We start from the raw sequence: 17,101 nt of genomic DNA, 5'->3' as shown, positions 1-17,101 counted from the left end.
AGATTTTAGAGACAGGAGGTTCAAGGCAGCCAGGGAACCTTCCATTGCAGAATGAATGTCCCACTGCTTAAGTGATGAAGTGCAAGTGCATAGCATTGTGTCAATGTGATAAGCACGGAGCCAGCAGGGACAGACGGGACGGGCGGCAGACGTCTGGTGGGTGTGGTTGTCGGAGGCGGACCAAATGCAAATGATTGTGCATCAGCCAGCCAGTCAGTCAGTCAAGCAGCCAGCAAGACAGGAGAGGAGAGAAAACTCACGATGCAGGAGTGAGTGATGGAATGTGGTTGCGCGCGCGCCTGGGTGACTGCCTGCTTGTCAGTCCGGACTTCTCCTTCCTTCTCCCTCTTCTTTGCTGGGATCGCCGCCGCCAACCAAAGTCAAGTCAATCTGCAGATAGTATAGCGTAAGCGTGCGTGGGGGAGGGTGATTCTCCATGATGGATTGTAGATCCTGTTTCGGTTGCGCCGGTCCCTCAGCCCACATTCGGGTTATCGCTTCTCGGCCTTTTGGCTAAGATCAAGTGTAGTATCTGTTCTTATCAGTTTAATATCTGATACGCCCCCTATCTGGGGGCCATATATTAAATGGATTTTTAGAACAGGGAGATGGAAGAAGAGCTTGCTCTGTCCACTCCACGCATTGACCCGGTATTGCAGTACCTCCGGGACCGGTGCACCTTTCCTAATCTGTATTCCAAAAATAGATGAATGATGACTTCTCAGCTTATTCCCCAGGATTTGCAATGTTTTTTTGCCTGCTGCATTGATAAACTCTTGGATTTTGTAAGCATGCTTTTTATACTGTGTCAAAATTGTATTCAATCTTTGCTGTCTATTAAAATGTTACAATGGATGAATAAAAGCACGTGTGAACTACTGTGTGGAGTCTTATTTATCGTCTACTTCTTGTCTCCATTGAATTCCCTCCTTCTGCACAAGACAAATTGAAACAGTTGATCAGCATTTGGATGTGAGGCCTACGTAGGCCTAATTCTTGAATGCAAACTAAGTACGAACGAAGAAGCATTACCACTTCGAAATGAATTCCTACATTTTTAACTTACTATCATGATCATCCTTTCGGCTGGTCTTTTCGACCTGGTCATGTTTGGAACTAATTTTTATTTTAGTGGCGGTGGTGTCCACGCTGGTTGCAGGAGGTGTGGATAGTTGCTGTTACAGGCACTAAAGGCACAAGCTCTGCAGTATGTGTATATGCTGCATCCATCTCCTGGTGTGTGTCTCCCTCAAGTGGATGTCAGTTAGCAAGCCAAGCAAATGCAGTCCGTACAGCCAAGCACATTGTGACATCACGTGTGTCGCATAATGATGACATCACATGTGTCGCATCATGATGACATCATAGAGTGTGCATCATGATGACATCACAGAGCCCTCACACTGTAGTGAAAAATTGAAATCTGCCAGGATGAACGGGTTGGTTGAAACAATCCAGATTTTAGAGACAGGAGGTTCAAGGCAGCCAGGGAACCTTCCATTGCAGAATGAATGTCCCACTGCTTAAGTGATGAAGTGCAAGTGCATAGCATTGTGTCAATGTGATAAGCACGGAGCCAGCAGGGACAGACGGGACGGGCGGCAGACGTCTGGTGGGTGTGGTTGTCGGAGGCGGACCAAATGCAAATGATTGTGCATCAGCCAGCCAGTCAGTCAGTCAAGCAGCCAGCAAGACAGGAGAGGAGAGAAAACTCACGATGCAGGAGTGAGTGATGGAATGTGGTTGCGCGCGCGCCTGGGTGACTGCCTGCTTGTCAGTCCGGACTTCTCCTTCCTTCTCCCTCTTCTTTGCTGGGATCGCCGCCGCCAACCAAAGTCAAGTCAATCTGCAGATAGTATAGCGTAAGCGTGCGTGGGGGAGGGTGATTCTCCATGATGGATTGTAGATCCTGTTTCGGTTGCGCCGGTCCCTCAGCCCACATTCGGGTTATCGCTTCTCGGCCTTTTGGCTAAGATCAAGTGTAGTATCTGTTCTTATCAGTTTAATATCTGATACGCCCCCTATCTGGGGGCCATATATTAAATGGATTTTTAGAACAGGGAGATGGAAGAAGAGCTTGCTCTGTCCACTCCACGCATTGACCCGGTATTGCAGTACCTCCGGGACCGGTGCACCTTTCCTAATCTGTATTCCAAAAATAGATGAATGATGACTTCTCAGCTTATTCCCCAGGATTTGCAATGTTTTTTTGCCTGCTGCATTGATAAACTCTTGGATTTTGTAAGCATGCTTTTTATACTGTGTCAAAATTGTATTCAATCTTTGCTGTCTATTAAAATGTTACAATGGATGAATAAAAGCACGTGTGAACTACTGTGTGGAGTCTTATTTATCGTCTACTTCTTGTCTCCATTGAATTCCCTCCTTCTGCACAAGACAAATTGAAACAGTTGATCAGCATTTGGATGTGAGGCCTACGTAGGCCTAATTCTTGAATGCAAACTAAGTACGAACGAAGAAGCATTACCACTTCGAAATGAATTCCTACATTTTTAACTTACTATCATGATCATCCTTTCGGCTGGTCTTTTCGACCTGGTCATGTTTGGAACTAATTTTTATTTTAGTGGCGGTGGTGTCCACGCTGGTTGCAGGAGGTGTGGATAGTTGCTGTTACAGGCACTAAAGGCACAAGCTCTGCAGTATGTGTATATGCTGCATCCATCTCCTGGTGTGTGTCTCCCTCAAGTGGATGTCAGTTAGCAAGCCAAGCAAATGCAGTCCGTACAGCCAAGCACATTGTGACATCACGTGTGTCGCATAATGATGACATCACATGTGTCGCATCATGATGACATCATAGAGTGTGCATCATGATGACATCACAGAGCCCTCACACTGTAGTGAAAAATTGAAATCTGCCAGGATGAACGGGTTGGTTGAAACAATCCAGATTTTAGAGACAGGAGGTTCAAGGCAGCCAGGGAACCTTCCATTGCAGAATGAATGTCCCACTGCTTAAGTGATGAAGTGCAAGTGCATAGCATTGTGTCAATGTGATAAGCACGGAGCCAGCAGGGACAGACGGGACGGGCGGCAGACGTCTGGTGGGTGTGGTTGTCGGAGGCGGACCAAATGCAAATGATTGTGCATCAGCCAGCCAGTCAGTCAGTCAAGCAGCCAGCAAGACAGGAGAGGAGAGAAAACTCACGATGCAGGAGTGAGTGATGGAATGTGGTTGCGCGCGCGCCTGGGTGACTGCCTGCTTGTCAGTCCGGACTTCTCCTTCCTTCTCCCTCTTCTTTGCTGGGATCGCCGCCGCCAACCAAAGTCAAGTCAATCTGCAGATAGTATAGCGTAAGCGTGCGTGGGGGAGGGTGATTCTCCATGATGGATTGTAGATCCTGTTTCGGTTGCGCCGGTCCCTCAGCCCACATTCGGGTTATCGCTTCTCGGCCTTTTGGCTAAGATCAAGTGTAGTATCTGTTCTTATCAGTTTAATATCTGATACGCCCCCTATCTGGGGGCCATATATTAAATGGATTTTTAGAACAGGGAGATGGAAGAAGAGCTTGCTCTGTCCACTCCACGCATTGACCCGGTATTGCAGTACCTCCGGGACCGGTGCACCTTTCCTAATCTGTATTCCAAAAATAGATGAATGATGACTTCTCAGCTTATTCCCCAGGATTTGCAATGTTTTTTTGCCTGCTGCATTGATAAACTCTTGGATTTTGTAAGCATGCTTTTTATACTGTGTCAAAATTGTATTCAATCTTTGCTGTCTATTAAAATGTTACAATGGATGAATAAAAGCACGTGTGAACTACTGTGTGGAGTCTTATTTATCGTCTACTTCTTGTCTCCATTGAATTCCCTCCTTCTGCACAAGACAAATTGAAACAGTTGATCAGCATTTGGATGTGAGGCCTACGTAGGCCTAATTCTTGAATGCAAACTAAGTACGAACGAAGAAGCATTACCACTTCGAAATGAATTCCTACATTTTTAACTTACTATCATGATCATCCTTTCGGCTGGTCTTTTCGACCTGGTCATGTTTGGAACTAATTTTTATTTTAGTGGCGGTGGTGTCCACGCTGGTTGCAGGAGGTGTGGATAGTTGCTGTTACAGGCACTAAAGGCACAAGCTCTGCAGTATGTGTATATGCTGCATCCATCTCCTGGTGTGTGTCTCCCTCAAGTGGATGTCAGTTAGCAAGCCAAGCAAATGCAGTCCGTACAGCCAAGCACATTGTGACATCACGTGTGTCGCATAATGATGACATCACATGTGTCGCATCATGATGACATCATAGAGTGTGCATCATGATGACATCACAGAGCCCTCACACTGTAGTGAAAAATTGAAATCTGCCAGGATGAACGGGTTGGTTGAAACAATCCAGATTTTAGAGACAGGAGGTTCAAGGCAGCCAGGGAACCTTCCATTGCAGAATGAATGTCCCACTGCTTAAGTGATGAAGTGCAAGTGCATAGCATTGTGTCAATGTGATAAGCACGGAGCCAGCAGGGACAGACGGGACGGGCGGCAGACGTCTGGTGGGTGTGGTTGTCGGAGGCGGACCAAATGCAAATGATTGTGCATCAGCCAGCCAGTCAGTCAGTCAAGCAGCCAGCAAGACAGGAGAGGAGAGAAAACTCACGATGCAGGAGTGAGTGATGGAATGTGGTTGCGCGCGCGCCTGGGTGACTGCCTGCTTGTCAGTCCGGACTTCTCCTTCCTTCTCCCTCTTCTTTGCTGGGATCGCCGCCGCCAACCAAAGTCAAGTCAATCTGCAGATAGTATAGCGTAAGCGTGCGTGGGGGAGGGTGATTCTCCATGATGGATTGTAGATCCTGTTTCGGTTGCGCCGGTCCCTCAGCCCACATTCGGGTTATCGCTTCTCGGCCTTTTGGCTAAGATCAAGTGTAGTATCTGTTCTTATCAGTTTAATATCTGATACGCCCCCTATCTGGGGGCCATATATTAAATGGATTTTTAGAACAGGGAGATGGAAGAAGAGCTTGCTCTGTCCACTCCACGCATTGACCCGGTATTGCAGTACCTCCGGGACCGGTGCACCTTTCCTAATCTGTATTCCAAAAATAGATGAATGATGACTTCTCAGCTTATTCCCCAGGATTTGCAATGTTTTTTTGCCTGCTGCATTGATAAACTCTTGGATTTTGTAAGCATGCTTTTTATACTGTGTCAAAATTGTATTCAATCTTTGCTGTCTATTAAAATGTTACAATGGATGAATAAAAGCACGTGTGAACTACTGTGTGGAGTCTTATTTATCGTCTACTTCTTGTCTCCATTGAATTCCCTCCTTCTGCACAAGACAAATTGAAACAGTTGATCAGCATTTGGATGTGAGGCCTACGTAGGCCTAATTCTTGAATGCAAACTAAGTACGAACGAAGAAGCATTACCACTTCGAAATGAATTCCTACATTTTTAACTTACTATCATGATCATCCTTTCGGCTGGTCTTTTCGACCTGGTCATGTTTGGAACTAATTTTTATTTTAGTGGCGGTGGTGTCCACGCTGGTTGCAGGAGGTGTGGATAGTTGCTGTTACAGGCACTAAAGGCACAAGCTCTGCAGTATGTGTATATGCTGCATCCATCTCCTGGTGTGTGTCTCCCTCAAGTGGATGTCAGTTAGCAAGCCAAGCAAATGCAGTCCGTACAGCCAAGCACATTGTGACATCACGTGTGTCGCATAATGATGACATCACATGTGTCGCATCATGATGACATCATAGAGTGTGCATCATGATGACATCACAGAGCCCTCACACTGTAGTGAAAAATTGAAATCTGCCAGGATGAACGGGTTGGTTGAAACAATCCAGATTTTAGAGACAGGAGGTTCAAGGCAGCCAGGGAACCTTCCATTGCAGAATGAATGTCCCACTGCTTAAGTGATGAAGTGCAAGTGCATAGCATTGTGTCAATGTGATAAGCACGGAGCCAGCAGGGACAGACGGGACGGGCGGCAGACGTCTGGTGGGTGTGGTTGTCGGAGGCGGACCAAATGCAAATGATTGTGCATCAGCCAGCCAGTCAGTCAGTCAAGCAGCCAGCAAGACAGGAGAGGAGAGAAAACTCACGATGCAGGAGTGAGTGATGGAATGTGGTTGCGCGCGCGCCTGGGTGACTGCCTGCTTGTCAGTCCGGACTTCTCCTTCCTTCTCCCTCTTCTTTGCTGGGATCGCCGCCGCCAACCAAAGTCAAGTCAATCTGCAGATAGTATAGCGTAAGCGTGCGTGGGGGAGGGTGATTCTCCATGATGGATTGTAGATCCTGTTTCGGTTGCGCCGGTCCCTCAGCCCACATTCGGGTTATCGCTTCTCGGCCTTTTGGCTAAGATCAAGTGTAGTATCTGTTCTTATCAGTTTAATATCTGATACGCCCCCTATCTGGGGGCCATATATTAAATGGATTTTTAGAACAGGGAGATGGAAGAAGAGCTTGCTCTGTCCACTCCACGCATTGACCCGGTATTGCAGTACCTCCGGGACCGGTGCACCTTTCCTAATCTGTATTCCAAAAATAGATGAATGATGACTTCTCAGCTTATTCCCCAGGATTTGCAATGTTTTTTTGCCTGCTGCATTGATAAACTCTTGGATTTTGTAAGCATGCTTTTTATACTGTGTCAAAATTGTATTCAATCTTTGCTGTCTATTAAAATGTTACAATGGATGAATAAAAGCACGTGTGAACTACTGTGTGGAGTCTTATTTATCGTCTACTTCTTGTCTCCATTGAATTCCCTCCTTCTGCACAAGACAAATTGAAACAGTTGATCAGCATTTGGATGTGAGGCCTACGTAGGCCTAATTCTTGAATGCAAACTAAGTACGAACGAAGAAGCATTACCACTTCGAAATGAATTCCTACATTTTTAACTTACTATCATGATCATCCTTTCGGCTGGTCTTTTCGACCTGGTCATGTTTGGAACTAATTTTTATTTTAGTGGCGGTGGTGTCCACGCTGGTTGCAGGAGGTGTGGATAGTTGCTGTTACAGGCACTAAAGGCACAAGCTCTGCAGTATGTGTATATGCTGCATCCATCTCCTGGTGTGTGTCTCCCTCAAGTGGATGTCAGTTAGCAAGCCAAGCAAATGCAGTCCGTACAGCCAAGCACATTGTGACATCACGTGTGTCGCATAATGATGACATCACATGTGTCGCATCATGATGACATCATAGAGTGTGCATCATGATGACATCACAGAGCCCTCACACTGTAGTGAAAAATTGAAATCTGCCAGGATGAACGGGTTGGTTGAAACAATCCAGATTTTAGAGACAGGAGGTTCAAGGCAGCCAGGGAACCTTCCATTGCAGAATGAATGTCCCACTGCTTAAGTGATGAAGTGCAAGTGCATAGCATTGTGTCAATGTGATAAGCACGGAGCCAGCAGGGACAGACGGGACGGGCGGCAGACGTCTGGTGGGTGTGGTTGTCGGAGGCGGACCAAATGCAAATGATTGTGCATCAGCCAGCCAGTCAGTCAGTCAAGCAGCCAGCAAGACAGGAGAGGAGAGAAAACTCACGATGCAGGAGTGAGTGATGGAATGTGGTTGCGCGCGCGCCTGGGTGACTGCCTGCTTGTCAGTCCGGACTTCTCCTTCCTTCTCCCTCTTCTTTGCTGGGATCGCCGCCGCCAACCAAAGTCAAGTCAATCTGCAGATAGTATAGCGTAAGCGTGCGTGGGGGAGGGTGATTCTCCATGATGGATTGTAGATCCTGTTTCGGTTGCGCCGGTCCCTCAGCCCACATTCGGGTTATCGCTTCTCGGCCTTTTGGCTAAGATCAAGTGTAGTATCTGTTCTTATCAGTTTAATATCTGATACGCCCCCTATCTGGGGGCCATATATTAAATGGATTTTTAGAACAGGGAGATGGAAGAAGAGCTTGCTCTGTCCACTCCACGCATTGACCCGGTATTGCAGTACCTCCGGGACCGGTGCACCTTTCCTAATCTGTATTCCAAAAATAGATGAATGATGACTTCTCAGCTTATTCCCCAGGATTTGCAATGTTTTTTTGCCTGCTGCATTGATAAACTCTTGGATTTTGTAAGCATGCTTTTTATACTGTGTCAAAATTGTATTCAATCTTTGCTGTCTATTAAAATGTTACAATGGATGAATAAAAGCACGTGTGAACTACTGTGTGGAGTCTTATTTATCGTCTACTTCTTGTCTCCATTGAATTCCCTCCTTCTGCACAAGACAAATTGAAACAGTTGATCAGCATTTGGATGTGAGGCCTACGTAGGCCTAATTCTTGAATGCAAACTAAGTACGAACGAAGAAGCATTACCACTTCGAAATGAATTCCTACATTTTTAACTTACTATCATGATCATCCTTTCGGCTGGTCTTTTCGACCTGGTCATGTTTGGAACTAATTTTTATTTTAGTGGCGGTGGTGTCCACGCTGGTTGCAGGAGGTGTGGATAGTTGCTGTTACAGGCACTAAAGGCACAAGCTCTGCAGTATGTGTATATGCTGCATCCATCTCCTGGTGTGTGTCTCCCTCAAGTGGATGTCAGTTAGCAAGCCAAGCAAATGCAGTCCGTACAGCCAAGCACATTGTGACATCACGTGTGTCGCATAATGATGACATCACATGTGTCGCATCATGATGACATCATAGAGTGTGCATCATGATGACATCACAGAGCCCTCACACTGTAGTGAAAAATTGAAATCTGCCAGGATGAACGGGTTGGTTGAAACAATCCAGATTTTAGAGACAGGAGGTTCAAGGCAGCCAGGGAACCTTCCATTGCAGAATGAATGTCCCACTGCTTAAGTGATGAAGTGCAAGTGCATAGCATTGTGTCAATGTGATAAGCACGGAGCCAGCAGGGACAGACGGGACGGGCGGCAGACGTCTGGTGGGTGTGGTTGTCGGAGGCGGACCAAATGCAAATGATTGTGCATCAGCCAGCCAGTCAGTCAGTCAAGCAGCCAGCAAGACAGGAGAGGAGAGAAAACTCACGATGCAGGAGTGAGTGATGGAATGTGGTTGCGCGCGCGCCTGGGTGACTGCCTGCTTGTCAGTCCGGACTTCTCCTTCCTTCTCCCTCTTCTTTGCTGGGATCGCCGCCGCCAACCAAAGTCAAGTCAATCTGCAGATAGTATAGCGTAAGCGTGCGTGGGGGAGGGTGATTCTCCATGATGGATTGTAGATCCTGTTTCGGTTGCGCCGGTCCCTCAGCCCACATTCGGGTTATCGCTTCTCGGCCTTTTGGCTAAGATCAAGTGTAGTATCTGTTCTTATCAGTTTAATATCTGATACGCCCCCTATCTGGGGGCCATATATTAAATGGATTTTTAGAACAGGGAGATGGAAGAAGAGCTTGCTCTGTCCACTCCACGCATTGACCCGGTATTGCAGTACCTCCGGGACCGGTGCACCTTTCCTAATCTGTATTCCAAAAATAGATGAATGATGACTTCTCAGCTTATTCCCCAGGATTTGCAATGTTTTTTTGCCTGCTGCATTGATAAACTCTTGGATTTTGTAAGCATGCTTTTTATACTGTGTCAAAATTGTATTCAATCTTTGCTGTCTATTAAAATGTTACAATGGATGAATAAAAGCACGTGTGAACTACTGTGTGGAGTCTTATTTATCGTCTACTTCTTGTCTCCATTGAATTCCCTCCTTCTGCACAAGACAAATTGAAACAGTTGATCAGCATTTGGATGTGAGGCCTACGTAGGCCTAATTCTTGAATGCAAACTAAGTACGAACGAAGAAGCATTACCACTTCGAAATGAATTCCTACATTTTTAACTTACTATCATGATCATCCTTTCGGCTGGTCTTTTCGACCTGGTCATGTTTGGAACTAATTTTTATTTTAGTGGCGGTGGTGTCCACGCTGGTTGCAGGAGGTGTGGATAGTTGCTGTTACAGGCACTAAAGGCACAAGCTCTGCAGTATGTGTATATGCTGCATCCATCTCCTGGTGTGTGTCTCCCTCAAGTGGATGTCAGTTAGCAAGCCAAGCAAATGCAGTCCGTACAGCCAAGCACATTGTGACATCACGTGTGTCGCATAATGATGACATCACATGTGTCGCATCATGATGACATCATAGAGTGTGCATCATGATGACATCACAGAGCCCTCACACTGTAGTGAAAAATTGAAATCTGCCAGGATGAACGGGTTGGTTGAAACAATCCAGATTTTAGAGACAGGAGGTTCAAGGCAGCCAGGGAACCTTCCATTGCAGAATGAATGTCCCACTGCTTAAGTGATGAAGTGCAAGTGCATAGCATTGTGTCAATGTGATAAGCACGGAGCCAGCAGGGACAGACGGGACGGGCGGCAGACGTCTGGTGGGTGTGGTTGTCGGAGGCGGACCAAATGCAAATGATTGTGCATCAGCCAGCCAGTCAGTCAGTCAAGCAGCCAGCAAGACAGGAGAGGAGAGAAAACTCACGATGCAGGAGTGAGTGATGGAATGTGGTTGCGCGCGCGCCTGGGTGACTGCCTGCTTGTCAGTCCGGACTTCTCCTTCCTTCTCCCTCTTCTTTGCTGGGATCGCCGCCGCCAACCAAAGTCAAGTCAATCTGCAGATAGTATAGCGTAAGCGTGCGTGGGGGAGGGTGATTCTCCATGATGGATTGTAGATCCTGTTTCGGTTGCGCCGGTCCCTCAGCCCACATTCGGGTTATCGCTTCTCGGCCTTTTGGCTAAGATCAAGTGTAGTATCTGTTCTTATCAGTTCACGCTGACTGACGGTGCTACCTTGTTTCTTGGACCGACAATTGTCCTTCTCAGGGCTAAGCTGCACCCGGGCCGAGAAGCCAGAAAAATCGAAAGCCGAGACTGCGAGGAGAAGGAGAAGATCGCTTGAAGAGGGTGAAGATTTGCATCGCTCCCCAGCTACAGCAGAGGGTTAGACTTGTTTGCTCTGCCCTCTGGAGAAGACACCCCCCCTCCGCCAGCAAGACTGCGTGGAGAAAAGGGACTTCGCCGGAGAAGCTCTGCAGCGCCCCCTACCTGCACTGGAGGGTTAGACTTGCTGGCTCTGCCCTCTGAAGCGACCGACCGCCTCTCCTCCTCTCGACGACAGCGCTGATCCTCCGCCCCGCCTTCTACGCCAAAGGACCCGTGAGTATGGCCACCGCTGCCCCAGCCGCCGCTGTTCCAGCCCCCGCTGCTCCAGCCCCAGCTGCTCCAGCCTCTGCCTCCACTCCGGCCACCCTCGCCAAGAAGAGCCAGGCCAAGACGGCGAAAAAAACCGCCAAAGCCCCCACCGGATCGGCCGCACCCAGCGCCACAACCCCTGCAGCAACACCGCCAGCGGCACCCACCCAGGCGAGCACCAAAGACAAACCGTCCCTGGAGCCCTGGATGAGATTCACCGTGGTGATGAAGTTGAAGGAGGTGGATGGACGGATGCCGGACATGACAGTGGAGACCTTTGGGAAGAAGATGATCCTGGACCAGGGCTTCTCGACCGCTGAAACCCTCAGCATCCAGAATTACCTGAAGGGGATCTTCTACGTCACCTTCGCCTCCCTTGCCATCTGCAAGAGGTACTGGGAGGCAGTGAAATCGGCGAGACCCGAATCCCCTTTCTCCCGCTTTGTGGGCAATTGCCCTATTCAAAGAGAGGAAAGGCGGGTGACGGTTTCAATGAGGAACCCACACACGCCCATCAAGGACATTGTCACCTTCCTCAGCCGGTTCTGTACCGTCAAGAAGGACCCCACAAGGGTTCTGGATGGGAACAGCTTCTGGACTGGAAAGTGGGCTGTGATCGTCGTCCTGCAAAAGGACACCTCGTGCCCAGAAGGAGTCAAGCACCTCCCACAGTGCTTCTCCCTGGGGGGATCTCAAGGACTTCTCCACTACGCCGACCAGCCACGCAACTGCAGGAAGTGCGGCGGGACGGGCCACGTGATGAAGGACTGCAAGGTCCCGGCATGCAAGAATTGCCACATGGCCAGCCATGAGACCAAAGACTGCCCCACGAGGAAAACCTGCAACCTGTGCGGCAAAGTGGACCACGTCTACAGGGACTGCCCGAGTAGGTCGAGAACCTACTCAGCTGTGGTGACCGGACGTGCCAACCCTGCCCTCAAGCTGCTGCCCTCTGCTACGCAGAAGGAAAAGAAACCGCAGGAGGGTAAGAAACCTGTCAAACCCACCCCCCTCCCATCCTCCCTCACCACCTCCCTACCCATCTCCACCAGCCCACCCCCTGCGACAGTGACTCCCATCCCTACCACTGTCGCAACCCTCCCTGACCCCTCCTCCGACTCTCCTACCCAGCCCATTGTCTCTCCCAACCCAGCCACCCCTGCCCCACCTGACCTTTCTTCCCAGGAAGATTTCCCCGCCCTCCCCTCCCCTCTTACTCCAACTGCAGGTGCCGAGAAGACACGGAACTGCAAGAGGAAGGAGCTCGACAGCCCGTCTGCGGACTCCGAATCCTCTAAGAAACTGGCGGTCGAGCTGACCCCACTGGAAGAAGAAATGGAGGAGCTGGCGGAGGCATTCAGCAGGGAGGAGGAGGAGGAGCTGGATGCCAACGCCGACGCCTTACTCGACCGGATACTGGGAGACTGCTCGCCGCTACCCGAGCAAGGGAACCTGGCATCCGATGCCGAGGAAGCCCCGCCCGACGGAGTGGTAACGTAAATGTAGAACTGTTGCCTAACCTCTCTTTTTTCCCCAACTAATGGCGTCATTTTCAATTTTCACCATTAATGTGAGGAGTATTAAGGATAAGCTTAGAAGACAGTCTGTGTTTACTTTCCTAGATAGTCAGAAATGTGATGTGTACATGTTGCAGGAATGCTCTCTTCCTTTCTCCAGGTCCTACAAACATCTGGGCAGGCAGTGGTCTCACGGCGCCTCCTATTGGTCCGGTGGGGGTGAGTGTAAGTCTGCAGGGGTCGCCATTCTTATCAGGGGGAGCCTCTTCACGCTAGATTCTGTTCAGGAGCTCGTCTGCGGCAGATTGCTGATCGTAGACGGCTCCTGGGCAGGTGAGCCTATCAGGCTTATCTGCGTGTACGCCCCCCCTTTCAAGAATGAGCGCTTGGAGCTTTTCCAGACCCTGCGACCGCAGCTCGCAACCACTAGGGCGGTAGTGATGGCAGGAGACTTCAACTGCACCATGGAGGAGGATGGACGCAGCACCAGCAACTCTACCAAGCTTGATGTGACGTCTAAACTGCTCATAGAAATGGTGACCGAAGCATCACTGCGGGACGCTATGGGCTCCATGGGGTCCGGCTCCGTGAATTTTACATGGAGCCGCCCCGATGGCTCTGTGCGTTCCCGCATTGACTTTGTGTTTACCTCTAGAGCAGTGAAGCAGACGAGGCATTCTATGGTCCCCTGCTTCTTCTCAGACCACAGGGCCATTCTCTTCCAAGGAGTCCTGGGCAGCGGTTTTTCACCTGGCCCAGGCTCCTGGAAGTTGAATTGCGCCCTACTGGAAAGAGAGGAGGTGCTGGCGGAGCTGAAGGATGCCTACATCACATGGAAAAATGACAAATGTTATTTTGAATGTATGAGCGACTGGTGGGAATATGCTAAGGCTAACATTCGCAGTTTCTTTCAGGTTAAAGGGAGACAACAGGCGTGCGACCGAAAGAGGAACTTCAAGAGACTGCAGAGAAATTTGCAGTCCCTGCTGGACCTCCAACGGTGCGGCTGGGACGTGAGAGACGAGCTGGATGAGACCAAAGAGGGCCTGAAAGGGCACTTTGAGGAGGAATCCAGACGTATCGTCTTCCGTTCCAAGGTGGAGAACCTTGAGAAGGACGAGAAGTCAAATTCTTTCTTTTTCAGGAAACTCCACTCTGGCCACACGCCCCTGACTGAGCTGCGAGATGAGACCGGCATCCCCAGACAGGGGAAGGAGGGCGTGATGAAAGTCGTCCGCGACTATTACAGCGACCTCTACTCCCCTAAGACTACAGACAGCGAGGAGGCTGATAAGTTCCTGTCAGGTATCACTAACACAATTGATCCTGCAGGTAAAGCCGCCCTGGATGCTCCCTTGGCGTTGGAGGAGTTGCACTCTGCCGCCAGATCCTTTAGGCAGGGCAGGACCCCGGGCAGTGATGGTCTCCCAGCAGAGCTCTATGTAGCGCTGTGGGACCTCATTGGACCGGACCTGCTCGAGCTGTACGGGGAGATGGTGGTGGAGGGCAAAATGCCCCCATCGCTGAGGGAGGGAATGATCACGATCTTGTATAAGCGTAAGGGGGAGAGATGTGAGCTGAAAAATTGGAGGCCCATCTCTCTCTTAAACGTGGACTACAAGATCCTCGCCAAGGTGCTCGCCAACAGGCTGAAGGCTGTCATCGGACAGATCATTCACCCGGACCAGACCTGCGCCATTCCTGGTCGCAGGATTGCAGACAGCCTCGCCCTCCTCAGAGACACGGTCCATTACATCAAGGATCGGAACGTTCACGCGGCCCTGGTCAGTCTTGACCAGGAGAAGGCCTTCGATCGTGTCTCACATGAGCTGATGGGCAGGGTTCTGCATAAATTTGGCCTCGGTAAAATGTTTTGTACGTATGTTAACCTGATGTACCTTGATATCCACAGCTCGGTGCTGGTGAACGGCTGGAAGACTGACCCCTTTTCCATCTTGTCCGGGGTCAGACAAGGCTGCCCTCTTTCACCTCTTCTTTTTGTTTGTGTTATAGAGCTTATGGCTGTATGCATCAGACGGAACCCAGAGATCAGAGGGATCGCCGCACCGGGTCGTGACCGACGAGAGGCCAAGTGTTCGCTGTACATGGATGACGTCACTGTCTTCTGCGCAGACCAGCGTTCGGTGACAGCACTCGTCCAGACCTGCGAGAACTTCGGCCGAGCCTCAGGGGCTAAAGTCAACTGCGGGAAGTCAGAGGCTATGCTCTTCGGAAAGTGGCACCTGTCATCCTCTGCACCATTTCCTTTCACCATCAAGCCCGACTTCATCAAGATCCTGGGAGTCTGGTTCGGCGGTGAGGGTGCAGCCCTGAGATGTTGGGAAGAGAGACTGGCGACTGTTCGACAAAAGATTGGATTGTGGAGCCTCAGAGAACTTACCATCGAGGGGAAATCACTTGTGCTGCGCAACGAGATTCTTCCCGTTCTGCAGTACACCGCGCAGGCCTGGCCACCACTGGCAACCGTCTGCAGGGCCACCACAAGGGCAGTGTTTCACTTCATCTGGGGCTCCAAGATGGACAGAGTAAAGCGGTCAGTTATGTACAAGGAGCCCCTCAAGGGTGGAAAGGGTATTCCGGATATCCCAACCATGCTTCGAGCCTTCTTCGTGTGTAACTGCATCCGAAGGACAATGTACGAGAACTTGAACGATTCGGCAGGAAACTCTATGTCCCGTTTCTTCCTCCTGCCTCTTTGGAGGAATCTCGGCTGGGACAAATGGGACAGCTCCATCCCTTACAACTGGAACACCCCGTGGTTCTACCTGGACGTGTCCAAGTTCGTGAGGGAACACCAACTGGAGGGAGTTAAACCTGACTTATGGAAACCGAAGACCATCTACAAGCTCATCAGAGCTAAAGACGATTTGGAGCCGATTCCGGGGCTCCCTTCAGCGACTGCCAAACAGGTCTGGGAGAATGTGGCCTCTAAAAGGCTCACAAACAGACACAAAGACCTGTCGTGGATGGCCATCCAGGGGGGCCTGCCCCTCCGGTCATTCATGCACTCCCGGAACCTGTGCAGGTACAGACATTGCCCCAGGTGCATCATACACGAGGAAACATCTATGCACCTGTTTTGGGACTGTGCCTGGGCCCAGTTGTTGTTGGACGCCCTGGAAAACGAACTGAAAAACTCTGTGCCAAGGAACTGTCTCACGTACCATTCGGTACTCTACGGACTATTCCCTGGCACCCACACCGTTGGGGCGATCCAGGAAGCCTGGCGCCTTATGAACAGTGTTAAGGACGCTTCGTGGCTTGCCAGGAACCGCCTCATTCTGAGGAGGGAGAGGATGTCTATCCAGGACTGTTGCAGGCTGGTTCACAGCTTGCTCAGAGACTATTCCACCATGGACAGCCCTGAGGAAGAAGAGGACTAAAACCCCCCTTTTTCTGCCCCTCTCCCCTTGTCCGAACCGAAGATGAGACTTTGGGACCGTGGCCCCTGCCCCCTCACTCACAATGTCTGTTGTTTTATTGATGTCTTCTATTTATTGCCCTCCCCCTTATATGTGTCTGTCTTTTCAATAAAGCTTCGGGCCTGTGATTCACCCTCCCTCACCCCCCTACCCTCCACACCCATAGCCTTAATTACTGTTGTGTTATTGTATCGTCTAATTGCATAGTGCAGCCTGAGAACTACGGTGTAGGCTACAGGCCCGCGCCGTAGTTCTTCGACTGCACTATACAGTCTGCATCTGTGCTGTGTTTTGGCCTGTGCTGCGACACGGCACTTATGTTTGTCAATGTTACCGTCTGTTTTTTGCAACTTTATACCAATAAAGACGCTTTTTCAATCAAAAATCTGTTCTTATCAGTTTAATATCTGATACGCCCCCTATCTGGGGGCCATATATTAAATGGATTTTTAGAACAGGGAGATGGAAGAAGAGCTTGCTCTGTCCACTCCACGCATTGACCCGGTATTGCAGTACCTCCGGGACCGGTGCACCTTTCCTAATCTGTATTCCAAAAATAGATGAATGATGACTTCTCAGCTTATTCCCCAGGATTTGCAATGTTTTTTTGCCTGCTGCATTGATAAACTCTTGGATTTTGTAAGCATGCTTTTTATACTGTGTCAAAATTGTATTCAATCTTTGCTGTCTATTAAAATGTTACAATGGATGAATAAAAGCACGTGTGAACTACTGTGTGGAGTCTTATTTATCGTCTACTTCTTGTCTCCATTGAATTCCCTCCTTCTGCACAAGACAAATTGAAACAGTTGATCAGCATTTGGATGTGAGGCCTACGTAGGCCTAATTCTTGAATGCAAACTAAGTACGAACGAAGAAGCATTACCACTTCGAAATGAATTCCTACATTTTTAACTTACTATCATGATCATCCTTTCGGCTGGTCTTTTCGACCTGGTCATGTTTGGAACTAATTTTT

At 49.4% G+C, this 17,101-nt stretch overlaps 8 non-coding genes and 1 pseudogene across 8 annotated transcripts; all 9 read left to right on the top strand.

Moving 5' to 3' along the window:
• Nucleotides 1-493: 493 nt before the first annotated feature.
• LOC134990182 (U2 spliceosomal RNA) lies at nucleotides 494-684 on the top strand. Its single transcript, XR_010195069.1, has one exon. It is a non-coding gene; the product is annotated as a U2 spliceosomal RNA (small nuclear RNA).
• A 1,265-nt stretch (nucleotides 685-1,949) lies between these two features.
• On the top strand, nucleotides 1,950-2,140 carry LOC134990171 (U2 spliceosomal RNA). The gene has a single exon (XR_010195063.1). It is a non-coding gene; the product is annotated as a U2 spliceosomal RNA (small nuclear RNA).
• A 1,265-nt stretch (nucleotides 2,141-3,405) lies between these two features.
• On the top strand, nucleotides 3,406-3,596 carry LOC134990243 (U2 spliceosomal RNA). The gene has a single exon (XR_010195111.1). It is a non-coding gene; the product is annotated as a U2 spliceosomal RNA (small nuclear RNA).
• Nucleotides 3,597-4,861: 1,265 nt separating this feature from the next.
• Nucleotides 4,862-5,052, top strand: LOC134990231 (U2 spliceosomal RNA). The gene has a single exon (XR_010195100.1). It is a non-coding gene; the product is annotated as a U2 spliceosomal RNA (small nuclear RNA).
• Nucleotides 5,053-6,317: 1,265 nt separating this feature from the next.
• On the top strand, nucleotides 6,318-6,508 carry LOC134990219 (U2 spliceosomal RNA). The gene has a single exon (XR_010195089.1). It is a non-coding gene; the product is annotated as a U2 spliceosomal RNA (small nuclear RNA).
• A 1,265-nt stretch (nucleotides 6,509-7,773) lies between these two features.
• LOC134990207 (U2 spliceosomal RNA) lies at nucleotides 7,774-7,964 on the top strand. Its single transcript, XR_010195078.1, has one exon. It is a non-coding gene; the product is annotated as a U2 spliceosomal RNA (small nuclear RNA).
• A 1,265-nt stretch (nucleotides 7,965-9,229) lies between these two features.
• On the top strand, nucleotides 9,230-9,420 carry LOC134990165 (U2 spliceosomal RNA). The gene has a single exon (XR_010195058.1). It is a non-coding gene; the product is annotated as a U2 spliceosomal RNA (small nuclear RNA).
• A 1,265-nt stretch (nucleotides 9,421-10,685) lies between these two features.
• LOC134990181 (U2 spliceosomal RNA) lies at nucleotides 10,686-10,790 on the top strand (annotated as a pseudogene).
• Nucleotides 10,791-16,476: 5,686 nt separating this feature from the next.
• On the top strand, nucleotides 16,477-16,660 carry LOC134990166 (U2 spliceosomal RNA). Its single transcript, XR_010195059.1, has one exon. It is a non-coding gene; the product is annotated as a U2 spliceosomal RNA (small nuclear RNA).
• Nucleotides 16,661-17,101: the final 441 nt, after the last annotated feature.

The sequence above is a fragment of the Pseudophryne corroboree genome, unplaced genomic scaffold (genome assembly GCF_028390025.1).
Source record: "Pseudophryne corroboree isolate aPseCor3 unplaced genomic scaffold, aPseCor3.hap2 scaffold_1150, whole genome shotgun sequence".
NCBI lineage: Eukaryota > Metazoa > Chordata > Amphibia > Anura > Myobatrachidae > Pseudophryne > Pseudophryne corroboree.
This window is presented reverse-complemented; position numbering and strand designations above follow the sequence as displayed.